At 40.0% G+C, this 14,609-nt stretch overlaps 7 non-coding genes across 7 annotated transcripts; all 7 read right to left on the bottom strand.

Annotated features, from left to right (window-relative positions):
* Window positions 1–266: 266 nt before the first annotated feature.
* On the bottom strand, window positions 267–339 carry Trnaf-gaa (transfer RNA phenylalanine (anticodon GAA)). The gene has a single exon. It is a non-coding gene; the product is annotated as a tRNA-Phe (tRNA).
* Window positions 340–1,317: 978 nt separating this feature from the next.
* Window positions 1,318–1,390, bottom strand: Trnaf-gaa (transfer RNA phenylalanine (anticodon GAA)). Its single transcript has one exon. It is a non-coding gene; the product is annotated as a tRNA-Phe (tRNA).
* Window positions 1,391–7,104: 5,714 nt separating this feature from the next.
* On the bottom strand, window positions 7,105–7,177 carry Trnaf-gaa (transfer RNA phenylalanine (anticodon GAA)). The gene has a single exon. It is a non-coding gene; the product is annotated as a tRNA-Phe (tRNA).
* Window positions 7,178–7,637: 460 nt separating this feature from the next.
* Trnaf-gaa (transfer RNA phenylalanine (anticodon GAA)) lies at window positions 7,638–7,710 on the bottom strand. The gene has a single exon. It is a non-coding gene; the product is annotated as a tRNA-Phe (tRNA).
* Window positions 7,711–8,183: 473 nt separating this feature from the next.
* Trnaf-gaa (transfer RNA phenylalanine (anticodon GAA)) lies at window positions 8,184–8,256 on the bottom strand. The gene has a single exon. It is a non-coding gene; the product is annotated as a tRNA-Phe (tRNA).
* Window positions 8,257–8,728: 472 nt separating this feature from the next.
* On the bottom strand, window positions 8,729–8,801 carry Trnaf-gaa (transfer RNA phenylalanine (anticodon GAA)). The gene has a single exon. It is a non-coding gene; the product is annotated as a tRNA-Phe (tRNA).
* Window positions 8,802–9,263: 462 nt separating this feature from the next.
* Window positions 9,264–9,336, bottom strand: Trnaf-gaa (transfer RNA phenylalanine (anticodon GAA)). The gene has a single exon. It is a non-coding gene; the product is annotated as a tRNA-Phe (tRNA).
* Window positions 9,337–14,609: the final 5,273 nt, after the last annotated feature.

The following is a 14,609-nucleotide window of genomic DNA, read 5'->3' as shown; positions in this document are numbered from 1 at the left end:
ATAGGTCTGTTTCAATCAAACACAACTTATCTATCTGACAACGGCTCTTTCGGTTTATAAAGTAATTAATGGATGTCAGCATAACCAAATATTTTGCAACTACATGTTGGGATTTTACCATGTGAGCATCACTTTTAAGCATGACACTTTCTCCGATACGGTAGCGGACACATTCCGTGGTCAGCAATCAAATTCACCTCAATCATGCCTAAAAACCCAACAGCCCTTAGAAAAATATTTGTCTTGCCCGCCGCCGAGTAGGCTTTTGCCGAAACCCGGGATTGAACCAGGGACCTTTAGATCTTCAGTCTAACGCTCTCCCAACTGAGCTATTTCGGCCGACGAATGTTCATGCACGTTTTAGTCACAACAACCTAAGCAGACTTATAACACATTGCATCAGCTATTCTCCAACAACATATTCTCATTATTTTTTTCCTATTCTGGGATAACGTGAATTATGAACACATATTTACAGGTGCACCTCCAGTGAAAAATATCGTCAAAATATAAAATCAACACCAATCCAAATTGTCAGACACCAGTAACAGGTCTGTTTTAATCAAACACAATTATCTATTCGACAACGGCTTTTTCGGTTTATAAACTAATCAAGTAATGTCCGCATGTGCAAAATTATTGCAAGAACACATGGGGAATTCAACACGTGAGCATCAATTTTAAGCATGACTCATACGTTAGCGGACACATTCCGTGGTCAGCATTCAAATTCATCTCAATCACGCATAAAAAAACCAACAGCACTTAGAAAAATATTTCTCTTGCCAGCCGCCGAGTAAGCTTTTGCCGAAACCCGGGATTCTACCGCTCCACAAACTGTGCTATTTCGGCCGACGAATGTTCACGCACGTTTAAGTCACAACAACCTATGCAGACATTTAACACATTGCATCAGCCTTTCTCCAAGAACAATTTCTCATTCTTTTCTTTTGGAAGGGGAGGGGGATACATGAATTATAAACACATATTTATAGGTGCACATCTAGTGCTAAACATCTTCAAAATATAATGGCAACACCAATCCAAATTTTCTGTGACCAATAATAGGTCTGTTTCAATCAAACACAACTTATCTATTTGACAACGGCTCTTTCGGTTTATAAAGTAATTAATGGATGTCAGCATAACCAAATATTTTGCAACTACACGTTGGGATTTTATCATGTGAGCATCACTTTTAAGCATGACTCCTTCTCGGCACATTCCGTTGTCAGCAATCAAATTCACCTCAATCACGCCTAAAAACCCAACAGCTCTTAGAAAAATATTTGTCTTGCCAGCCGCCGAGTAGGCTTTTGCCGAAACCCGGGATTGAACCAGGGACCTTTAGATCTTCAGTCTAACGCTCTCCCAACTGAGCTATTTCGGCCGACGAATGTTCATGCACGTTTTAGTCACAACAACCTAAGCAGACCTTTAACACGCTACATCACCCTTTTCCAAGATCAGTTTCTCATTCTTTTTTTTCTCTTCTGGGATAACATGAATTACTAACAAATATTCACAAGTGCACCTCTACTGTTAAACATCTTCAAAATATAATGGCGGCACCAATCCAAATTGTCTGACACCACTAAAAGGTCTGTTTCAATCAAACACAATTATCTATTCGACAACGGCTCTTTCGGTTTATAAAGTAATCAATGGATGTTAGCATGTTCAAAATTATTGCAAGAACATATGGGGATTTTATCATGTGAGCATCACTTTTAAGCATGACACTTTTTCCGATACATTAGCGGACACATTCTTTTTTTTTTTTTGTTGAAAATTGTTGAATTTATTCCCAGATTGTCATCAAATACACAACAGATTTCACAACACCCGGCTATCACAAACTTTTGAAATCACAAGGCAGTCTTAATTAAAATAAAATATCACAGAAAAGATGACTACTTTGTGAATAGAACAATTGCACATTAGCTGCTCATTTCAATAAATACACTAATTTATCATTCCGTACTGTACAGAAGACTTTGTTTATACACCAGATTTTCTCGAAAGATGGCCTGTCTAGTCGAAAAAAGTCAACATGAATACGGGTTTTAATTATTCCTTTGGCGGCCTTAACAATAGCAACAGAATCCCTGTTTTTTTCTGAAATATTATGTCGTTGCGTGCACACCAAATACTAAACTGAAGAACACATATGACATACACCATCACCGCTCTAACTTCCTGGTTAAAGGTGGAATTGAATACCTTGTAAATTAATGTTTCCGAGTCCATATTTGGTAGGTAGTTCGCAAACAAAACAAATATCCGGTTAAAGTCATTAAACACATCCTGAACTATTTTACATTGTGCAAACAGATGTTGCCGAGTTTCAGACAGGGAGCAAAAAACACACAAGTCATCGGTGGCTACATTTCTCCTAAGAAGTTTTTCCTTAACGGGCAAAATGTCATGAACCAACTTGTAACTGAAGTTGACCAAATTGTGATCTAAGAATTGATGAAAAACAGTTTTCCATATTCTAACCCAGTCCAAATGCGGCATAGACACCATTGCTCTTGGACAATGTACTATTTTTGTTACAAAATATTCATAAATATACCTGCTTGAACACAATGTTACAGGTTGCTGTACACCAGTGGAAAATTCTCTCCAGGCGCTCAAGGCCAGTCTATAAAAAGGTGGAATGTTTTCAGAATGTGGGACATTGGAACGACAGAATTCACGACAAACATGCCTTAGGGGTAAACCCAACCAATAGATGGCAAAGTATTTCCATTCCGCTGTTGTTCCATGAATTAATTTTAAAACATGCCGAGTAACAAGTGCTTTTATTTTACATTCTATACTATATACGTTTAGACCTCCATTCCCTATTTTATTATGTACGACAACTCTCTTCAAACTTTCGGGCTTGTTATCGCACAAAAATCTGAACACAGTTTGGGACCATTGATTGACACATTTAGGTGGCAACAGAGTACACTGTGCAGAAAACCATAAGACAGCTAAAGCAACTGTATTAATTAGGACAGACCTCCCCCGTAGGGTCAAATATCTTCCATTCCATGCTGATACATGTTTCTTTACCTTACTTAAAACACGCTCAGAATTGAGTTCTGTTTGATCTGGTCCAAAAAATACCCCACAAATCTTTGAATTTGTAGTGATGTTAAGCCCACCACTGTGCACGTTAGTTTCGTCCCAGTTACCAATGGGAAGAACCGTGCTTTTCAACAAGTTGAGTTTTGCTCCTGAGGCTTTTCCATAACTTTCTGCTAGTTTAATTACATGCGGAACAGAACTCTCTTCAGATAAAATTGCAGTCGTATCATCTGCAAATGCCGACACTCTTGTTTCCTTATTTGTGCCGGGTAACCGTACACCATTAATTTCGTCATTGTTTCTAATGGCCGCTATAAAGGGCTCTAAGGACAACACATACAATAATGGTGACAAAGAACAACCCTGTCAGACACCTCGACTCAGTTTAAATTCTTCTGTTATGTGCCCGTTCACAATAACACTACTTGTAATGTCAGTATAGAATAATTGCACCCACTTACAAAAGTCGGGTCCGAAGTTAAATTTCTCTAAACATTTGAACAAAAATGACCAGTCTACTCTGTCAAAGGCTTTCTCCTGGTCTAAGTTAAGAAAGCATCCTTTTAAATCTTTTTGTTCAACATAATCATATGTATTTCGTAATAAGTGAAGGTTGTCGAAAATACTTCGGCCTGGTATTCCACATGTCTGATTCTGAAGTACAATTGTATCGATCACATTTTTTAACCGATTGCACAAAGCTTTAGAAACAATCTTATAATCTACATTTAGTAAGCTAATTGGAGTAAGCTCCAGTTTTTTATGCTTTCGGCATTGTCGGGGTCCTTACATAATAGTGTGATTAACCCAGAACGCTGTGAATTACTTAATCTACCCAAGTTAAAACAGTGATTAACTACATCCGTAAACACACCCGAAAAAAGGGGCCAAAATTGTACATAAAACTCTGCTGGCAAACCGTCGCATCCCGGCGAACGGTTTTTAGACATATTTTTCACTGCAAAAAACAACTCCTGTTCAGTCAAAAGGCCTTCGCAGGCAGTTTTACAATCGTCATTTAACATCGGAAGCGATGACAAGAACTCATCTTGAATGGAGGAGTCAGTATCTTGTTCAGTATACAATTTCATATAATACGACTTTATACACTTGGCAATACCTTCCTGAGATTCATGGGATATTGAAGAATCACTATGACAAGTAATACTTTTGATCATCTTCTTTCTGCCCCTACCAACTTCTCGTCTAATGAAATATTTGGTTGCTTTTTCTCCCTGATCAAAATGAACAGCTTTAGCACGGATAACCGCTCCCGCATGATTCGACTTATAAAGGGCATTTAGAGTTTTTTTCACATTGTCAATACGCTCACAATTAATGATTAGACTAGATTTTAACGCATTTAATTCTTGTTCAAGTTCCAACAAATCACGTTTTTTGTTCATAGATTTCTCCTTACAGTAACTCCGAATCCTGTCTTTACATTCCCTTTTAAATGTCTCCCATCTGTCTATTAGATCTGCATGACCAGTTGTACAGACAGAGAAAATATCATGGAAGACGGATTTAATATCATCAACAAGCTCCGTGTCATTTAACACAGAAGTATTACACTTCCAGTAGAACGGCCCCCATGAAATGACATCTTCAAAAGAGATATCAAAAAACAAACACGAATGATCAGAAAAAGACACATGTACAGCATCACACTGGGTTACATACTTAAACACAGCGTTAGGGATATAAAATCTATCCAATCTACTGGCACACTGGTGCCTAGACCACGTGTAAAAATTCTTATTTGGATGCAGTTTCCTAAAAATATCACAAATACCAAAATCTCTTTTCAAATTATTAATTTCGTCCACTCCATCATTCCTTCCATTAGTGACACAGCCAGCTCTATCTAATTCAATGCTCTCAACACAATTAATATCCCCACCCATAATAACCAACTCACTCCCCTGCATCACATTATCTAGATTAGAAATAAACTCTTTTCTTTCCTTTGGATTATTAGGGGCATATACACAAACAAGGTTTAAAGCAGTGTTGTTGAGCTCAACCCTAAGGCTTATGTAGCGACCGTTAGGGCACCTCTGTATTTTCCGTATAAAGCAGTCTACCGTATACCTAATAATTATTCCCACCCCACAACTTCGATTTGACCCATACGCCCACCTTGCATCGCCCGGGATTTGCAAATATTTAGTGTCATTATAGTTTTCGAAGTGTGTTTCCTGTAAGAATAGTACATCAATTCCTTTATCGAAAACAAATTGCTTGACATGTTCTTGTTTAGACGGATCCCGTAAACCATTAATGTTTAAAGTCCCAAAACGAATATTATTTAAGCTCATTATACAAATAAGTAAAGGTAGAGCATATATACCCATTGAGGTCAAATAAGAGAGCCCTAATTACGCTACAACTCATTTGTCTCTTTTCATTCGCTGCCTCGCACGAGAAGCAAGCGATTTTCTTTTCCTGTATTCCAGAAGCATGGTGTCCCCCTCCTGAGATGGAGTCGGCGTCATACAGTCTGACGACTGATCGGCATCAACACCATCATAATCAGCAGGATGGGAACTGGGCGGGATAGATGACGCTGCCTCCTCGGCTGTACTGCCATTGTCCAACTTAGCTCGCTTTTCCTCGACTGGGACTGGTGAACGCACGTCGGGAGCGTGCACGTCAGCCACGACCACATTCTTCACCCTCGGGATAGCTGATGACGTTTCATTATCACCAACATCCACTTCTTCGGTGTTCTTAGTATTCTCCCGGACGTCCATCTCCTTATCAGACTCGCTGTCGTCGCTGACGTCTTCATCGGCGCTGTCGTCACCATTCCCGTCGATTTCGTCTTCGTTCTCCTCGCTGTCTTGAACCAGTTCCATAGCAGGTGCGTTGAATGGGTCTTCATCGTCGCTGACGTCAACATCAATGTCATCTTGTTTTACGGCGTCTTCCTTATTATACTGGCGCATAGTCGGTAGGTTTCCCTTAACTCGCGCCGCGTACGACATTGCTCTCGCACAACAGTCACTGACCGTATGAAGCCCTGAGTCACACATTCGGCATGGATTTGTACAGTCCTTCTCTGTATGAGGATTCTCATGGGGGGAGAAACCGTCGCAGTTAGAACACCACAGTGCTCTACACTCTGCCGCCTTGTGTGATTTTTGGCCACACTTCCGACATTCATAGGTTTGCCCGGGGTAGGTAAACATAACAATGTCACCACCGAAATTAATAAAATTTGGTACATAACGAACTTTGTGACACCTAAATCTGTAAATCCGAATACCTGTCCGAACATGTGAGAGCTCCGGGTCTGAAAATCTGGGTTTCGTCACACCCAGGCATTCACCATAGGGTTTCAAAGCTGCCTCGATAGTGTCATCTGACATTTTATCCGGTGCCCAGTGGGCCGTCAGATTCAGGTAAACTGACGACGCGGGCATAATGGACCACGTCGTTCCATTTATAACAACATTGGATTTACTCACTAGGGCATTATGCCTAGCCACTGTAGACACGCGGAGATAGAAGTGTTTCTTTAAATAATTCTTCTGAAAACTTATTAGCTCTGTCTTGATATTTAACACACTTGACAGAAAAGGAATAAAGTCCCTCTGCACAGCCGTAGAAAATGCCGGGCTGCTTCGTGTAGAGATTGACACAGACAAAGTTCTGCTTGGCCTGTTTACAGGCGAAAACGACACGGGCTTGGACATACCTCATCCAACGGGGCACACGCCCTTCACCAAACAGTAACCACTGGCCAAACTCAAGCTCTGTGGGCTCCCAGTTCACCAAAAAATCAGTCTCAAAAACAAGCGTTGTTGTTGCACAAATGTATAAACAGCAGAGAATAACCGACACGTCCGTTCACTTCGCCGTCTAGCACACTCCTCCGCATCACTTTTAAGCATGACTCTTTCTCGGATACGTTAGTAGATACATTCCGTGGTCAGCAGTCAAATCCACATGAACCAGGCATAGAAAACCAATAGCTCTTAGAAAAATATTTGTATTGCCAGCCGCCGAGTAGGCTTTTGCCGAAACCCGGGATTGAACCAGGGACCTTTAGATCTTCAGTCTAACGCTCTCCCAACTGAGCTATTTCGGCCGACAAATGTTTACGCACGTTTTAGTCACAACAACCTAAGCAGACTTTTAACACGCTACATCAGCCTTTTCCAGGAACAATTTCTCATCATTTTTTTTTCTTTTCTGGGATAACCTGAATTATGAACACATATTCACAGGTGCACCTCTTTTGTTAAACATCTTCAAAATATAATAGCAACACCAATCCAAATTGTCAGACACCACTAACAGGTCTGTTTCAATCAAACACAATTATCTATTTGACAACGGCTCTTTCGGTTTATAAAGTAATTAATGGATGTCAGCATAACCAAATATTTTGCAACAACACGTTGGGATTTTATCTTGTGTGCATCACTTTTAAGCATGGCTCTTTCTCGGCACATTCCGTGGTCAGCAATCAAATTCACCTCAATCACGCCTAGAAAACCAACAGCTCTTAGAAAAATATTTCTCATGTCAGCCGCCGAGTATGCTCTTGCCGAAACCCGGAATTGAACCAGGGACCTTTAGATCTTCAGTCTAACGCTCTCCCAACTGAGCTATTTCGGCCGACAAATTTTCACGGAGGTTTAAGTCACAACAACCTATACAGACTTTTAACACATTGCGTCAGCCACTCTCCAAGAACAATTTCTCATTCTTTTTTTCCTTTTTTGGGATAACCTGAATTGTGAACACATATTCACAGGTGCACTTCGAGTGCTAAATATCGTCAAAATATAAAATCAACACCAATCCAAATTGTCAGAGACCAGTAACAGGTCTGTTTTAATCAAACACATTTATCTATTCGACATCGGCTCTTTCGGTTTATAAAATAATCAAGTCATGTCGGCATGTCCAAAATTATTACAAGAACACATGGGGATTTCACCATGTGAGCATCACTTTTAAGCATGACACTTTCTCCGATACGTTAGCAGATACATTCCGTGGTCAGCAGTCAAATCCACATGAATCAGGCATAGAAAACCAACAGCTCTTAGAAAAATATTTCTCTTGCCAGCCGCCGAGTAGGCTTTTGCCGAAACCCGGGATTGAAACAGGGACCTTTAGATCTTCAGTCTAACGCTCTCCCAACTGAGCTTTTTCGGCCGACAAATGTTTACGCACGTTTTAGTCACAACAACCTAAGCAGACTTTTAACACGCTACATCAGCCTTTTCCAGGAACAATTTCTCACCATTTTTTTTCTTTTCTGGGATAACCTGAATTATGAACACATATTCACAGGTGCACCTCTTTTGTTAAACATCTTCAAAATATAATAGCAACACCAATCCAAATTGTCAGACACCACTAACAGGTCTGTTTCAATCAAACACAATTATCTATTCGACAACGGCTCTTTCGGTTTATAAAGTAATTAATGGATGTTAGCATGTCCAAAATTATTTCAAGAACACATGGGGATTTCACCATGTGAGCATCACTTTTAAGCATGACTCTTTCTCCCATACGTTAGCGGACACATTCCGTGGTCAGCAATCAAATTCACGTCATTCACGCCTAGAAAACCAACAGCTCTTAGAAAAATATTTCTCTTGCCAGCCACCGAGTAGGCTTTTGCCGAACCCCGGGATTGAACAAGGGACCTTTAGATCTTCAGTCTAACGCTCTCCCAACTGAGCTATTTCAGCCAACGAAATTTCACGGACGTTTAAGTCACAACAACCTATGCAGACTTTTAACACATTGCATCAGCCTTTCTCCAAGAACAATTTCTCATTCTTTTCTTTCCTTTTTTGGGATAACCTGAATTGTGAACACATATTCACAGGTGCACCTCGAGTGCTAAACATCTTCGAAATATAATGGCAACACCAATCCAAATTTTCAGAGACCAATAATAGGTTTGTTTCAATCAAACACAACTTATCTATTTGACAACGGCTCTTTCTGTTTATAAAGTAATTAATGGATGTCAGCATAACCAAATATTTTGCAACAACCCGTTGGGATTTTATTATGTGTGGATCACTTTTAAGCATGACTCTTTCTCGGCACATTAAGTGGTCAGCAATCAAATTTACCTCAATCACGCCTAGTAAACCAACAGCTCTTAGAAAAATATTTGTCTTGCCAGCCGCCGAGTATGCTCTTGCCGAAACCCGGGATTGAACCAGGGACCTTTAGATCTTCAGTCTAACGCTCTCCCAACTGAGCTATTTCGGCCGACAAATTTTCACGGAGGTTTAAGTCACAACAACCTATACAGACTTTTAACACATTGCGTCAGCCTTTCTCCAAGAACATTTTCTCATTTTTTTTTTCCTTTGTTGGGATAACCTGAATTGTGAACACATATTCACAGGTGCACCTCGAGTGCTAAACATCTTCAAAATTAAATGGCAACACCAAAAGGTCTGTTTCAATCAAACACAACCTATCTATTTGACAACGGCTCTTTCGGTTTATAAAGTAATTAATGGTTGTCAGCATAACCAAATATTTTGCAACAACACGTTGGGATTTTATCATGTGAGCATAACTTTTAAGCATGACTCTTTCTCGGCACATTCCGTGGTCAGCAATTTTTTTTTTTTTTTCAAAATTGTTGAATTTATTCCCAGATTGTCATCAAATACACAAGATTTAACAATACCCGGCTATCACAAACTTTTGAAATCACAAGGCAGTCTTAATTAAAATAAAATATCACAGAAAAGATGACTGCTTTGTGAATAGAACAATTGCACATTAGCTGCTCATTTCAATAAATACACTAATTTATCATTCCGTACTGTACAGAAGACTTTGTTTATACACTAGATTTTCTCGAAAGATGGCCAGTCTAGTCGAAAAAAGTCAACATGAATACGGGTTTTAATTATTCCTTTGGCGGCCTTAACAATAGCAACAGAATCCCTCTTTTTTCTGAAATATTATGTCGTTGCGTGCACACCAAATACTAAACTGAAGAACACATATGACATACACCATCACAGCTCTAACTTCCTGGTTAAAGGTGGAATTGAATACCTTGTAAATTAATGTTTTCGAGTCCATATTTGGTAAATAGTTCGCAAACAAAACAAATATCCGGTTAAAGTCATTAAACACATCCTGAACGATCTTACATTTGTACAAACAGATGTTGCCGAGTTTCAGACAGGGAGCAAAAAACACACAAGTCATCGGTGGCTACATTTCTCCTAAGAAGTTTTTCCTTAACGGGCAAAATGTCATGAACCAACTTGTAACTGAAGTTGACCAAATTGTGATCTAAGAATTGATGAAAAACAGTTTTCCATATTCTAACCCAGTCCAAATGCGGCATAGACACCATTGCTCTTGGACAATGTACTATTTTTGTTACAAAATATTCATAAATATACCTGCTTGAACACAATGTTACCGGTTGCTGTACACCTGTGGTAAATTCTCTCCAGGCGCTCAAGGCCAGTCTATAAAACGGTGGAATGTTTTCAGAATGTGGGACATTGGAACGACAGAATGCCCGACAAACATGTCTTAGGGGTAAACCCAACCAATAGATGGCAAAGTATTTCCATTCCGCTGTTGTTCCATGAATTAATTTTAAAACATGCCGAATAACAAGTGCTTTTATTTTACATTCTATATTATGTACGTTTAGACCTCCATTCCCTATTTTATTATGTACGACAACTCTCTTTAAACTTTCGGGCTTGTTATCCCACAAAAATCTGAACACAGTTTGGGAACATTGATTGACACATTTAGGTGGCAACAGAGTACACTGTGCAGAAAACCATAAGACAGCTAAAGCAACTGTATTAACTAAGACAGACCTCCCCCGTAGGGTCAAATATCTTCCATTCCATGCTGATACATGTTTCTTTACCTTACTTAAAACACGCTCAGAATTGAGTTCTGTTTGATCTGGTCCAAAAAATACCCCACAAATCTTTGAGTTTGTAGTGATGTTAAGCCCACCACTGTGCACGTTAGTTTCGTCCCAGTTACCAAAGGGAAGAACCGTGCTTTTCAACAAGTTGAGTTTTGCTCCTGAGGCTTTTCCATAACTTTCTGCTATTTTAATTACATGCGGAACAGAACTCTCTTCAGATAAAATTGCAGTCGTATCATCTGCAAATGCCGACACTCTTGTTTCCTTATTTGTGCCGGGTAACCGTACACCATTAATTTCGTCATTGTTTCTAATGGCCGCTATAAAGGGCTCTAAGGACAACACATACAATAATGGTGACAAAGAACAACCCTGTCAGACACCTCTACTCAATTTAAATTCTTCTGTTATGTGCCCGTTCACAATAACACTACTTGTAATGTCAGTATAGAATAATTGCACCCACTTACAAAAGTAGGGTCCGAAGTTAAATTTCTCTAAACATTTGAACAAAAATGACCAGTCTACTCTGTCAAAGGCTTTCTCCTGGTCTAAGTTAAGAAAGCATCCTTTTAAATCTTTTTGTTCAACATAATCATATGTATTTCGTAATAAGTGAAGGTTGTCGAAAATACTTCGGCCTGGTATTCCACATGTCTGATTCTGAAGTACAATTGTATCGATCACATTTTTTAACCGATTGCACAAAGCTTTAGAAACAATCTAAATCTACTAATCTATTTAGTAAGCTAACTGGCCTCCAGTTTTTTATGCTTCCGGCATTGTCGGGGTCCTTACATAATAGTGTGATTAACCCAGAACGCTGTGAATTACTTAATCTACCCAAGTTAAAACAGTAATTAACTACATCCGTAAACACACCCGAAAAAAGGGGCCAAAATTGTACATAAAACTCTGCTGGCAAACCGTCGCATCCCGGCGAACGGTTTTTAGACATATTTTTTACTGCAAAAAACAACTCCTGTTCAGTCAAAAGGCCTTCGCAGGCAGTTTTACAATCGTCATTTAACATCGGAAGCGATGACAAGAACTCATCTTGAATGGAGGAGTCAGTATCTTGTTCAGTATACAATTTCATATAATACGACCTTATACACTTAGCAATACCTTCCTGAGATTCATGGGATATTGAAGAATCACTATGACAAGTAATACTTTTGATCATCTTCTTTCTGCCCCTACCAACTTCTCGTCTAATGAAATATTTGGTTGCTTTTTCTCCCTGATCAAAATGAACAGCTTTAGCACGGATAACCGCTCCCGCCTGATTCGACTTATAAAGGGCATTTAGAGTCTTTTTCACATTGTCAATACGCTCACAGTTAATGATTGGACTAGATTTCAACGCATTTAATTCTTGTTCAAGTTCCAACAAATCACGTTTTTTGTTCATAGATTTCTCCTTACAGTAACTCCGAATCCTGTCTTTACATTCCCTTTTAAATGTCTCCCATCTGTCTATTAGATCTGCATGACCAGTTGTACAGACAGAGAAAATATCATGGAAGACGGATTTCATATTATCAACAAGCTCCGTGTCATTTAAAACAGAAGTATTACACTTACAGTGGAACGGCCCCCATGAAATGACATCTTCAAAAGAGATGTCAAAAAACAAACACGAATGATCAGAAAAAGACACATGTACAGCATCACACTGGGTTACATACTTAAACACAGCGTTAGGGATATAAAATCTATCCAATCTACTGGCACACTGGCGCCTAGACCACGTGTAACAATTCTTATTTGGATGCAGTTTCCTAAAAATATCACAAATACTAAAATCTCTTTTCAAATTATTAATTTCGTCCACTCCATCATTCCTTCCATTAGTGACACAGCCAGCTCTATCTAATTCAATGCTCTCAACACAATTAATATCCCCACCCATAATAACCAACTCACTCCCCTGCATCACATTATCTAGATTAGAAATAAACTCTTTTCTTTCCTTTGGATTATTAGGGGCATATACACAAACAAGGTTTAAAGCAGTGTTGTTGATATCAACCCTAAGGCTTATGTAGCGACCGTTAGGGCACCTCTGTATTTTCCGTATAAAGCAGTCTACCGTATACCTAATAATTATTCCCACCCCACAACTTCGATTTGACCCATACGCCCACCTTGGATCGCCTGGGATTTGCAAATATTTAGTGTCATTATAGTTTTCGAAGTGTGATTTCTGTAAGAATAGTACATCAATTCCTTTATCGAAAACAAATTGCTTGACATGTTCTTCTTTAGACGGATCCCGTAAACCATTAATTTTTGAAGTCCCAAAACGAATATTATTTAAGCTCATTATACAAATAAGTAAAGGTAGAGCGTACATACCCATTGTGGTCAAATAAGAGAGTCCTAATTACGCTACAACTCATTTGTCTCTTTTCATTCGCTGCCTCGCACGAGAAGCAAGCGATTTTCTTTTCCTGTATTCCAGAAGCATGGTGTCCCCCTCCTGAGATGGGGTCGGCGTCATACAGTCTGACGACTGATCGGCATCAACGCCATCATAATCAGTAGGATGGGAACTGGGCGGGATAGATGACGCTGCCTCCTCGGCTGTACTGCCATTGTCCAACTTAGCTCGCTTTTCCTCGACTGGGACTGGTGAACGCACGTCGGGAGCGTGCACGTCAGCCACGACCACATTCTTCACCCTTGGGACAGCTGATGACGTTTCATTATCACCAACATCCACTTCTTCGGTGTTCTTAGTATTCTCCCGGACGTCCATCTCCTTATCAGACTCGCTGTCGTCGCTGACGTCTTCATCGGCGCTGTCGTCACCATTCCCGTCGATTTCGTCTTCGTTCTCCTCGCTGTCTTGAACCAGTTCCATAGCAGGTGCGTTGAATGGGTCTTCATCGTCGCTGACGTCAACATCAATGTCATCTTGTTTTACGGCGTCTTCCTTATTATACTGGCGCATAGTCGGTAGGTTTCCCTTAACTCGCGCCGCGTACGACATTGCTCTCGCACAACAGTCACTGACCGTATGAAGCCCTGAGTCACACATTCGGCATGGATTTGTACAGTCCTTCTCTGTATGAGGATTCTCATGGGGGGAGAAACCGTCGCAGTTAGAACACCACAGTGCTCTACACTCTGCCGCCTTGTGTGATTTTTGGCCACACTTCCGACATTCATAAGTTTGCCCGGGGTAGGTAAACATAACAATGTCACCACAGAAATTAATAAAATTTGGTACATAACGAACTTTGTGACACCTAAATCTGTAAATCCGAATACCTGTCCGAACATGTGAGAGCTCCGGGTCTGAAAATCTGGGTTTCGTCACACCCAGGCATTCACCATAGGGTTTCAAAGCTGTCTCGATAGCGTCATCTGACATTTCATCCGGTGCCCAGTGGGCCGTCAGATTCAGGTAAACTGACGACACGGGCATAATGGACCACGTCGTTCCATTTATAACAACATTGGATTTACTCACTAGGGCATTATGCCCAGCCACTGTAGACACGCGGAGATAGAAGTCTTTCTTTAAATAATTCTTCTGAAAACTTATTAGCTCTGTCTTGATATTTAACACACTTGACAGAAAAGGAATAAAGTCCCTCTGGACAGC

The sequence above is a fragment of the Liolophura sinensis genome, chromosome 3 (assembly GCF_032854445.1).
Source record: "Liolophura sinensis isolate JHLJ2023 chromosome 3, CUHK_Ljap_v2, whole genome shotgun sequence".
Classification (NCBI taxonomy): domain Eukaryota; kingdom Metazoa; phylum Mollusca; class Polyplacophora; order Chitonida; family Chitonidae; genus Liolophura; species Liolophura sinensis.
Note: the sequence above shows the minus strand (reverse complement) of the source record. Positions and strands in the feature narration are given on the sequence as shown.